The sequence below is a fragment of the Coregonus clupeaformis genome, chromosome 27, assembly GCF_020615455.1.
Source record: "Coregonus clupeaformis isolate EN_2021a chromosome 27, ASM2061545v1, whole genome shotgun sequence".
NCBI classification, from domain to species: Eukaryota; Metazoa; Chordata; class Actinopteri; order Salmoniformes; family Salmonidae; genus Coregonus; species Coregonus clupeaformis.
Window position 1 is genome coordinate 36,086,889 of NC_059218.1, and position 10,679 is coordinate 36,097,567.

The following is a 10,679-nucleotide window of genomic DNA, read 5'->3' on the forward strand; positions in this document are numbered from 1 at the left end:
AATAATAGTGAAGACATCAAAACTAAAGTGTGAAATAATACACGTGGAATCATGTAGTAACCAAAAAAGTGTTAAACAAATCAAAATATATTTTATATTTGAGATTCTTCAAAGTTTGCCTTTGCCTTGATGAAAGCTTTGCACACTCTTGGCATTCTCTCAACTAGCTTCATGACGTAGTCCCCTGGAATGCATTTCAATTAACAGGTGTGCCTTCCTAAAAGTTAATTTGTGGAATTTCTTTCCTTCTTAATGCGTTTGAGCCAATCAGTTGTGTTGTGACTAGGTAGTGGGGTATACAAAAGAACAGCTCAAATAAGCAAAGAGAAACAACAGTCCATCATTACTTTAAGACATGAAGGTCAGTCAATCTGGAAAATTTCAAGAACTTTGAAAGTTTCTTCAAGTGCAGTCGCAAAAACCATCAAGCGCTTTGATGAAACTAGCTCGCATGAGGACCGCCACAGGAATGGAAGACCCAGAGTTACCTCTGCTGCAGAGGATAAGTTCATTAGAGTTACCAGCCTCAGAAATTCCAGCCAAAATAAATGCTTCACAGAGTTCAAGTAACAGACACATCTCAACATCAACTGTTCAGAGGAGACAGAGTGAATCAGGCCTTCATGGTCGAACTGCTGCAAAGAAACCACTACTAAAGGATACCAATAATAAGAAGAGACTTGCTTGAGCCAAGAAACACAAGCAATGGACATTAGACCGGTGGAAATTTGTCCTTTGGTCTGGAGTCCAGATTGGAGATGTTTGTTTCCAACCACTGTGGCTTTTTTTTGGGGGGGTGGGGTATACATACTGGCCCCCCGTGGGAATTGAACCCACAACCCTGGCATTGCAAACACCATGCTCTACCAACTGAGCTACACAGGGGGCTATGACCCAACACACCTCCAGGCTGTGTAAGGGCTATTTTACCAAGAAGGAGAGGGATGGAGTGCTGCATCAGATGACCTTGCCTCCACAATCCCCCGACCTCAACCCAATTGAGATGGTTTGTGATGAGTCGGACTGCAGAGTGAAGGAAAAGCAGCCAACAAGTGCTCAGCATATGTGGGAACTCTTTCAAGACTGTTGGAAAATCATTCCAGGTGAATCATTCCAGAAGTCACATAAATACTTAAATAAAGTCCACCTGTGTGCAATCTAAGTGTCACATGATCTCAGTATATATCCACTTGTTCTGAAAGGCCTCAGAGTCTGCAACACCACTAAGCAAGCGGCACCATGAAGACAAAGGAGCACTCCAGACAGGTCAGGGATAAAGTTGTGGAGAAGTACAGATCAGGATTGGGTTATAAAAAAATATCCTAAACTTTGAACATCCCACGGAGCACCATTAAATCCATAATTAAAAAATTGAAAGAATATGGCACCACAACAAACCTGCCAAGAGAGGGCCGCCCACCAAAACTCACGGACCAGGCAAGGAGGGCATTAATCAGAGAGGCAACAAAGAGGCCAAAGATAACCCTGAAGGAGCTGCAAAGCTCCACAGCGGAGATTGGAGTATCTGGCCATAGGACCACTTTAAGCTGTACACTCCACAGAGCTGGGCTTTATGGAAGAGTGGCCAGAAAAAAGCAATTGCTTAAAGAAAAATAAACAAACACGTTGGTGGCAGGGATGTAGCTCAGTTGATAGAGCATGGCGTTTGCAACGCCAGGGTTGTGGGTTCGATTCCCACAGAGGGTATGAAAAAAATAATAATGTATGCACTAACTGTAAGTCGCTCTGGATAAGAGCGTCTGCTAAATGACTTAAATGTAATGTAAATGTGTTCGCCAAAAGGCATGTTGGAGACTCCCGAAACATATGGAAAAAGGTACTCTGGTCAGATGAGACTAAAATTTAGCTATTTGGCCATCAAGGAAAATGTCTGGCGCAAACCCAACACCTCTCATCACCCCGAGAACACCATCCCCACAGTGAAGCATGATGTTGGCAGCATCATGCTGTGGGGATGTTTTTCATCAGCAGGGACTGGGAAACTGGTCAGAATTGAAGGAATGATGGATGGCCCTAAATACAGGGAAATTCTTGAGGGAAACCTGTTTCAGTCTTCCAGAGATTTGAGACTGGGACGGAGGTTCACCTTCCAGCAGGACAATGACCCTAAGCATACTGCTAAAGCAACACTCAAAACATTTAAATGTCTTGGAATGGCCTAGTCAAAGGCCAGACCTCAATCAAATTGAGAATCTGTGGTATGACTTAAAGATTGCTGTACACCAGCGGAACCCATCCAACTTAAAGGAGCTGGAGCTGGAGCAGGGGGGGGGTGAATACTTTCGCAAGCCACTGTACATATAAAATAAACAAGTAATTACAATGTATTGACATATTTACATACTAATGTGTGTATGTGAGAGAGAGAGAGTGTGTGTATGTTGAATTTTTTCTTGTCAGCCACACACCCATGTATGTAGCGATTAAAATGCAGGGTGAGTCATCAGGCAACCAAGGCCAAGGAATGGAGAGAGAGAGAGATGACCTGGAGGGAGTTGCTGATCTTCTGAAAGAGAGATGCACAAAGTGACAGTAAGTATACAGCTCAACAACATGTTTGTGTGCACATCTGTTGCTGTGAGTGAGCATATGTGTATGCAATATAATTTTGAATTACCTGTATCCATCTGGGAATCCTCAAAAGTTTCTCCCTTTACGGCCAGTGTAATAGGAACTGGTGCAGCCGGTAAATGAAATACAACAGCAGAGGACTACTGTGACTGCATCTGAACTGCTGGGGGTGGCAAATCTAAAAGAGAGAGCCACACATTTTCTTAACTGACAATAATCATACAACTAAACAGACTGAATGAGTGTAAGGCCTAGATTCAATCAGATCAAGCGTTACCCGGCGATAGCAGACACCCGCACAGCTGATGTTCTGGCGATGTCTGAGGTGTTACTGCGTTGGATCTGCCAAATCGGTAAGCGGCTGCTCTTGATCAATTATCACGAAACTACACCCGTCCTACTCGCGTTACAAGTTTGAGAAAGTGTAGGCTATCTAGAAATAATGAAGCTCAAATTCAACATCATTAAACAAAATAATGAGGATTTCTATCAGCCTAATCGAGGTTTAGATTACATCTCACATTCATGTTTTCGAACTTGCAAACAGGGCTGCATGACATTTCTGTTACTGCGACTCCATGCAGCCAATGGCATTGTCAGCTTTAGGTACAATGCCAGGAGCCGCTTGTGGATTTGACAGCTCTAACACAATTCCACCTCAGACACCGGCTCATTGTACTTGCCCTTGCAATCTGATGTGTGTGTATTCTGTGTTATTATGACTTAGAAGTGTCAACCTGACCACATTCAGTGATTAGCTTTGGAAAAAAGTGTCTCCCTAGTGGCGCAGTGCCACTAGAGATCCTGGTTCGAATCCAGGCTCTGTCGTAGCCGGCCGTGACCGGGAGACCCATGGGGCGGTGCACAATTGGTCCAGGGTAGGGGAGGGAATGGCCGGCAGGGATGTAGCTCAGTTGGTAGAGCATGGCGTTTGCAACGCCAGGGTTGTGGGTTTGTTTCCTACGGGGGGCCAGTATGAAAAAAAAATGTATGCACTCACTAACTGTAAGAGTGTCTGCTAAATGACACATTGGTGTGGCTGGCTTCCGGGTTAAGCGAGCAGTGTGTCAAGAAGCATTGACCGTACGGGAGTTTCAGCGATGGGACAAGACTGTAACTACCAATTGGATATCACGAAATTGGGGAAAAAAGTACCAAAAAAATAATACAATAAATACTGTGACGAGATCCTGAGGCCCATTGTGAGACCCATTGTTTTAAAGGTATCTGTGACCAACCGATGCATACAGTGCTTTGCAAAAGTATTCATCCCCCTTGGCGTTTTTCCTATTTTGTTGCATTACAACCTGTAATTTAAATGGATTTTCATTTGGATTCATGTAATGGACATACAAAAAATAGTCAAAATTGGTGAAGTGAAATAAAAAAAAATACTTGTTTCAAAGAATTCTGAAAAATAAATAACGGAAAAGTGGTGCGTGCATATGTATTCACCCACTTTGCTATGAAGCCCCTAAATTAGATCTGGTGCAACCAATTACTGTCAGAAGTCACATAATTAGTTAAATAAAGTCCACCTGTGTGAAATCTAAGTGTCAAATGATCTGTCACATGATCTCAGTATACACATTTCTTGTTAACAAACTATAGTTTTGGCAAGTCGGTTAGGAGATCTACTTTGTACATGACACAAGTAATTTTTCCAACAATTGTTTACAGACAGATTATTTCACTTATAATTCACTGTATCACAATTCCAGTGGGTCAGAAGTTTACATACAGTAAGTTGAGTGTGCCTTTAAACAACTTGGCAAATTCCAGAAAATCATGTCATGGCTTTAGAAGCTTCTGATAGGCTAATTGACATCATTTGAGTCAATTGGAGGTGTACCTGTCAATGTATTTCAAGGCCTACCTTCAAACTCAGTGCCTCTTTGCTTGACATCATTGGAAAATCTAAAGAAATCAGCCAAGACCTCAGAAAAAAAATTGTAGACCTCCACAAGTCTGGTTCATCCTTGGGAGCAATTTCCAAACGCCTGAAGGTACCACGTCCATCTGTACAAACAATAGTATGCAAGTATAAACACCATGGGACCACGCAGCCATCATACCGCTCAGGAAGGAGAAGCGTTCTGTCTCCTAGAGATTAACGTACTTCAGTGCGAAAAGTGCAAATCAATCCCAGAAAAACAGCATAGGACATTGTGAAGATGCTGGAGGAAACAGGTACAAAAGTATCTATATCCACAGTAAAACGAGTCCTATATCGACATAACCTGAAAGGCCGCTCAGCAAGGAAGACGCCACTGCTCCAAAACCGCCATAAAAAAGCCAGACTACGGTTTGCAACTGCACATGGGGACAAAGATCGTACTTTTTGGAGAAATGTCCTCTGGTCTGATGAAACAAAAATAGAATTGTTTGGCCATAATGACCATCGTTATGTTTGGAGGAAAAAGGGGGTCTTGCAAGTCGAAGAACACCATCCCAACCATGAAGCACGGGGGTGGCAGCATCATGCTGTGGGTGTGCTTTGCTGCAGGAGGGACTGGTGCACTTCACAAAATAGATGGCATCATGAGGAAGGAAAATTATGTGGATATATTGAAGCAACATCTCAAGACATCAGTCAAGAAGTTAAAGCTTGGTCGCAAATGGGTCTTCCAAATGGACAATGACCCCAAGCATACTTCCAAAGTTGTGGCAAAATGGCTTAAGGACAACAAAGTCAAGGTATTGGAGTGGCCATCACAAAGCCCTGACCTCAATCCTATAGAAAATGTGTGGGCAGAACTGAAAAAGTGTGTGCGAGCAAGGAGGCCTACAAACCTGACTCAGTTACACCAGCTCTGTCAGGAGGAATGGGCCAAAATTCACCCAACTTATTGTGGGAAGCTTGTGGAAGGCTACCCAAAACGTTTGACCCATGTTAAACAATTTAAAGGCAATGCTACCAAATACTAATTGAGTGTATGTAAACTTCTGACCCACTGGGAATGTGATGAAAGAAATACAAGCTGAAATAAATCATTCTCTCTACTATTATTCTGACATTTCACATTCTTAAAATAAAGTGGTGATCCTAACTGACCTAAGACAGGGAATTTTTACTAGGATTAAATGTCAAGAATTGTGAAAAACTGAGTTTAAATGTATTTGGCTAAGGTGTATGTAAACTTCTGACTTCAACTGTATATACACCTGTTCTGAAAGGCCCCAGAATCTGCAACACCACTAAGCAAGGGTCACCACCAAGCAAGTGGCACCATGAAGACCAAGGAGCTCTCCAAACAGGTCAGGGACAAAGTTGTGGAGAAGTACAGATCAGGGATGGGTTATAAAGAAATATCTGAAACTTTGAACATCCCACGGAGCACCATTAAATCCATTATTAAAAAATGGAAAGAATATGGCACCACAACAAACCTGCCAAGAGCGTGCCACCCACCAAAACTCACAGACCAGGCAAGGAGGGCATTAATCAGAGCGGCAACAAAGAGACCAAAGATAACCCTGAAGGAGCTGCAAAGCTCCAGAGCGGAGATTGGAGTATCTGTCCATAGGACCACTTTAAGCCATACACTCCACAGAGCTGGGCTTTACGTAAGAGTGGCCAGAGAAGAGCCATTGCTTAAAGAAAAAAATAAGCAAACACGTATGGTGTTCGCCAAAAGGCATGTGGGAGACTCCCAAACATATGGAAGAAGGTACTCTGGTCAGATGAGACTAAAATAAGCAAACACGTTTGGTGTTCGCCAAAAGGCATGTGGGAGACTCCCAAACATATGGAAGAAGGTACTCTGGTCAGATGAGACTAAAATTGAGCTTTTTGGTCATCAAGGAAAACGCTATGTCTGGGGCAAACCCAACACCTCTCATCACCCCAAGAACACCATCCCCACAGTGAAGCATGGTGGTGGCAGCATCATGCTGTGGTGATGTTTTTTATCGGCAGGGACTGGGAAACTGGTCAGAATTGAAGGAATGATGGATGGTGCTAAATACAGGGAAATTATTGAGGGAAACCTGTTTCATTCTTCCAGAGATTTGAGACTGGGACGGAGGTTCACCTTCCAGCAGGACAATGACCCTAATCATACTGCTAAAGCAACACTCGAGTGGTTTAAGGAGAAACATTGAAATGTCTTGGAATGGCCTAGTCAAAGCTCAGTCCTCAATCCAATTGAGAATCTGTGCTATGACTTAAAGATTGCTGTACACCAGCAGAACCCATCCAACTTGAAGGAGCTGGAGCAGTTTTGCCTTGAAGAATGGGCAACAATCCAAGTGACTAGATGTGCCAAGCTTATAGAGACTGCATAAAGTGGCTCTACAAAGTATTGACTTTGGGGGGGGTGAATAGTAATGCACACTCAAGTTTTCTGTTTTTTTTGTCTTATTTCATGTTTGTTTCACAACAACAACAAAAAAGAATTTGCATCTTCAAAGTGGTAGGCAAGTTGTGTAAATCAAATGATACAAACCCCCCCAAAATCAATTTTAATTCCAGGTTGTAAGGCAACAAAATAGGAAAAATGCCAAGGGGGGTGAATACTTTCGCAAGCCACTGTATTTGTATTCCCAGTCATGTGAAATTCATAGATTAGGGCCTAAAGAATTTATTTAAATTGACTGATTTCCTCATATGAACTGTAACTCAGTAAAATCAATGGAATTGTTGCATGTTGTGTTTATATTTTTGTTCAGTATATATTTTTTAGAAGATGGAGACTTTTGTGGACATTACATGTCCTGCTCCAAAAGGCTCTCAGGCTAGATTCATTTGTTTATATCATAACCTACCTCGTACCGCTGCACATTGACTCTGTACCGGTACTCCTTGTATATAGTCTCGTTACTGTTATTTTATTTTCATTTTTTTTTAATGTAGCTTATTTTTATTTTTAACTCTGCATTGTAGTGAAAGTGCTCGTAAGTCAGCATTTTACGGTAAAGTCTACAGCTGTTTTACTCAGTGCATGTGACAAATAAAATCGGATTAGGATAGCTCCTGAGTGGCGCAGTGGTCTAAGGCACTGCATCGCAGTGCTAACTGTGCCACTAGAGATCCTGTTCGAATCCAGGCTCTGTCGCAGCCGGCCGCGACCGGGAGACTCATGGGCGGCGCACAATTGGCCCAGCGTTGTCCAGGGTAGGGGAGGGAATGGCCGGCAGGGATGTAGCTCAGTTGGTAGAGCATGGCGTTTGCAACGCCAGGGTTGTGGGTTCGATTCCCACGGGGGGCCAGTATAAAAAAAAAGGTATTCACTAACTGTAAGTCGCTCTGGATAAGAGCGTCTGCTAAATGACTAAAATGTAAAGTTTTAACCTGACCTGAACCAAAGTCACACACAGGATCTCATGATATAGACCTAGGTCTAGATAGTGTTTGTACCTAAGCCTTTGTGGGTTTAAAGTTTTTCCTAATTGTAGGCTACCACCTTTAGCACTTGAATTTAATAGTATTTTAATCTTGTTTTTTTAAGCACTACCTCACTGTTTTAGCACATGGCCACAGTCACATGTTCTCAGGTGAATTCTTTAAGAGATGGGCGGGTCTAAGGCTTAAGAGGGTGTGGATGAGGCTAAATGGGCGTAAACACTAGCTATGCAATGTGAAAGGCTATCTTTATTATACAACAACAGGCTATTTAATACTGTTAATGGTTTGTCTAATGGGGAAATTGGTGAGATAATGTTCAGAGAATCCATTTAGGCAATTTGGTGAAAGTATTCCTTTTCTAAATATGTTGGATAAAGGATTAATGTAGAGCAAGTCTGAAAATCACGGCAAAAATTTGAATGCCCTTTTCTCCTAAATGGTATTATACTTTTATCAACTTTTAAAGCAGCATTACCTTCCCATTTTTTCTCCAATTACAATGTATGATACACCATTTTGAAGTCTGTACTTTTGTAAAAATGTAAAACAAAAACATTCTAATTTTGGAACGTAAGACCGAAAAGAGGTGGTAGGTCACATATAAGACAGGTAAATGACCAATCATGGCGCTAAAATAGAAGAGCACTGGCTTTAACAGGTTGAAATTGCAAACGAGCGTGCGATTGACAATTGCACTTGAAAATAGAAAATAGGTGAGCTGGTTCTTCACTTTTTGGCGGAAAACTGAGCGGTCATAACACGTCAACCCTGTTACCTATACATACATAGACAGGTTAGAAATGCTTTTTGTGAAGCATTTGGATTTATGGATTTACGGCTGATTTAAGATTAAATCGTTACTTTATTTGGTGGTTAATAAGTGACTGTTGTGGGGGTCGTAGAGCAACACCACCGACATGTACATGTTCGTGAGAGTCTCCCCTTTAATAGTTTGTAGGCCAAAACATTCAGACGCTACAGACGTTTTTGTGAGAAGACAAACTCCGCTGTAGCTCTGCCACCAATGCAGATCTGCCATCAATGCGTTGAATTGAGACTCAGCCAATGCAACAGATTTTTATGGGGATCTTTTATTATGTCTCCCGAGTGGCGCAGTGGTCTAAGGCACTGCATCGCAGTGCTAGCTGTGCCACTAGAGATCCTGGTTAGAATGCAGGCTCTGTCGTAGCCGGCCGCGACCGGGAGACCCATGGGGCGGCGCACAATTGGCCCAGCGTCGTCCAGGATAGGGGAGGGAATGGCCGGCAGGGATGTAGCTCAGTTGGTAGAGCATGGCGTTTGCAACGCCAGGGTTGTGGGTTCGATTCCCATGGGCGGCCAGTATGAAAAAATAAAATAATAATGTATGCGCTAAATGTAAGTCGCTCTGGATCGGATCGTCTGCTAAATGACTAAAATGTAAATGTTAATTACATTTCTGTGGTGCTGCGGAAATTAACTCAAGAGGATTAAAGGGGGGCTGAACTTCCAGCTTGCTCATTAAGAATTGCAGTGTCCATGACTGAAGCCAAACGTGAGTTGTCTTGGTTAATGTGGGTGTCTCTTGTGTGTGTTTGTACATTCACTCTGCCAAAACAGTACACAGTTACTAGATAACTTGAAACAGTCTAACCAGGTCTTGTCTTGAAGTTGCCAAGGCCAACTTCTTTCTACAATTAGCTTCAGCTGGCTGGTGTGGGAACGTGGCAAAGTTGGTTTGACATTGGATAACTTATCTCTGGGACTAGTTACGTGACCATCAATAAATTACACAATGTAAATGTGACTATTTTTTTTAGTTGTTTCTTTAAATGCTTTCAATATTTCTATATGAATTTTTACAATTTATAGTTTGTTAGGAGTTTTTAAGTCATAGAAATATGGAGCTATTGACATTTTAAATTATTGTATTATGTACATTGTGTAATTTACTGATGGTCCCTAACTACCGAATGTCGAATGTCAAACCAAATTGACCATGGGCATTATGATCGGGTCCTGTGCAGCTGCTTTCCTAATTTCCTAATTGAAGATTACTTGAGAGCTGCCAGCTGTGGGCAGGATTGAAATAAACCCAGCCCAAGGAAAACTGTTAGGTTACGTTCCATGACATACAATTTTTTCCTATCATCTCGCAAATCTCCGTTTTGGACGAGACAGACTTTATGACTAAAATTATCCTATTTACACTGTAGTCAATTTTAACACTATAATAAATGTTTCTGACTCATATCGATGTCACAGGCCGTTATCAAAACGAGAAGTTGCTTTTTAGGGGCCGTCGCTCTTTAAAACCTCTTGAGGTGGGAAAACGTTTTTTATGAAGCTGAACATGTGCTCTTTATGACAAATGTTAAAATGAAAATGAGGTGAAATCATTTTTTTTGTATTTTTTGTATTTTTTAAAATGGCACTGAATTGGTGGAACGACCTCTCTCTTTTGTACTCTCCCTCCCATGTCTTTTCTCTTCTCTCTCTCACACACTTGCTCCTCCTCCCTTCTGAATGGATGTCTGTGTAGCTTGGCGTTGTTATATGATAACAGGGCAGTATAAACAGATAGATGTCGTACGTCATGTCTGTAATCTGTCTCTGATTGTGTCAGGGCTTCAAAGGGCCACTTCCCTCAAGCCCTGACATGTTGACGTGTCCGTATCCAGGTTACCATCACCGAAGCAATAGAAACAGAAGTTGAAGAAAAAAAAGGTGAGGGTGCAGCCAGACGATGACATCATCAAAC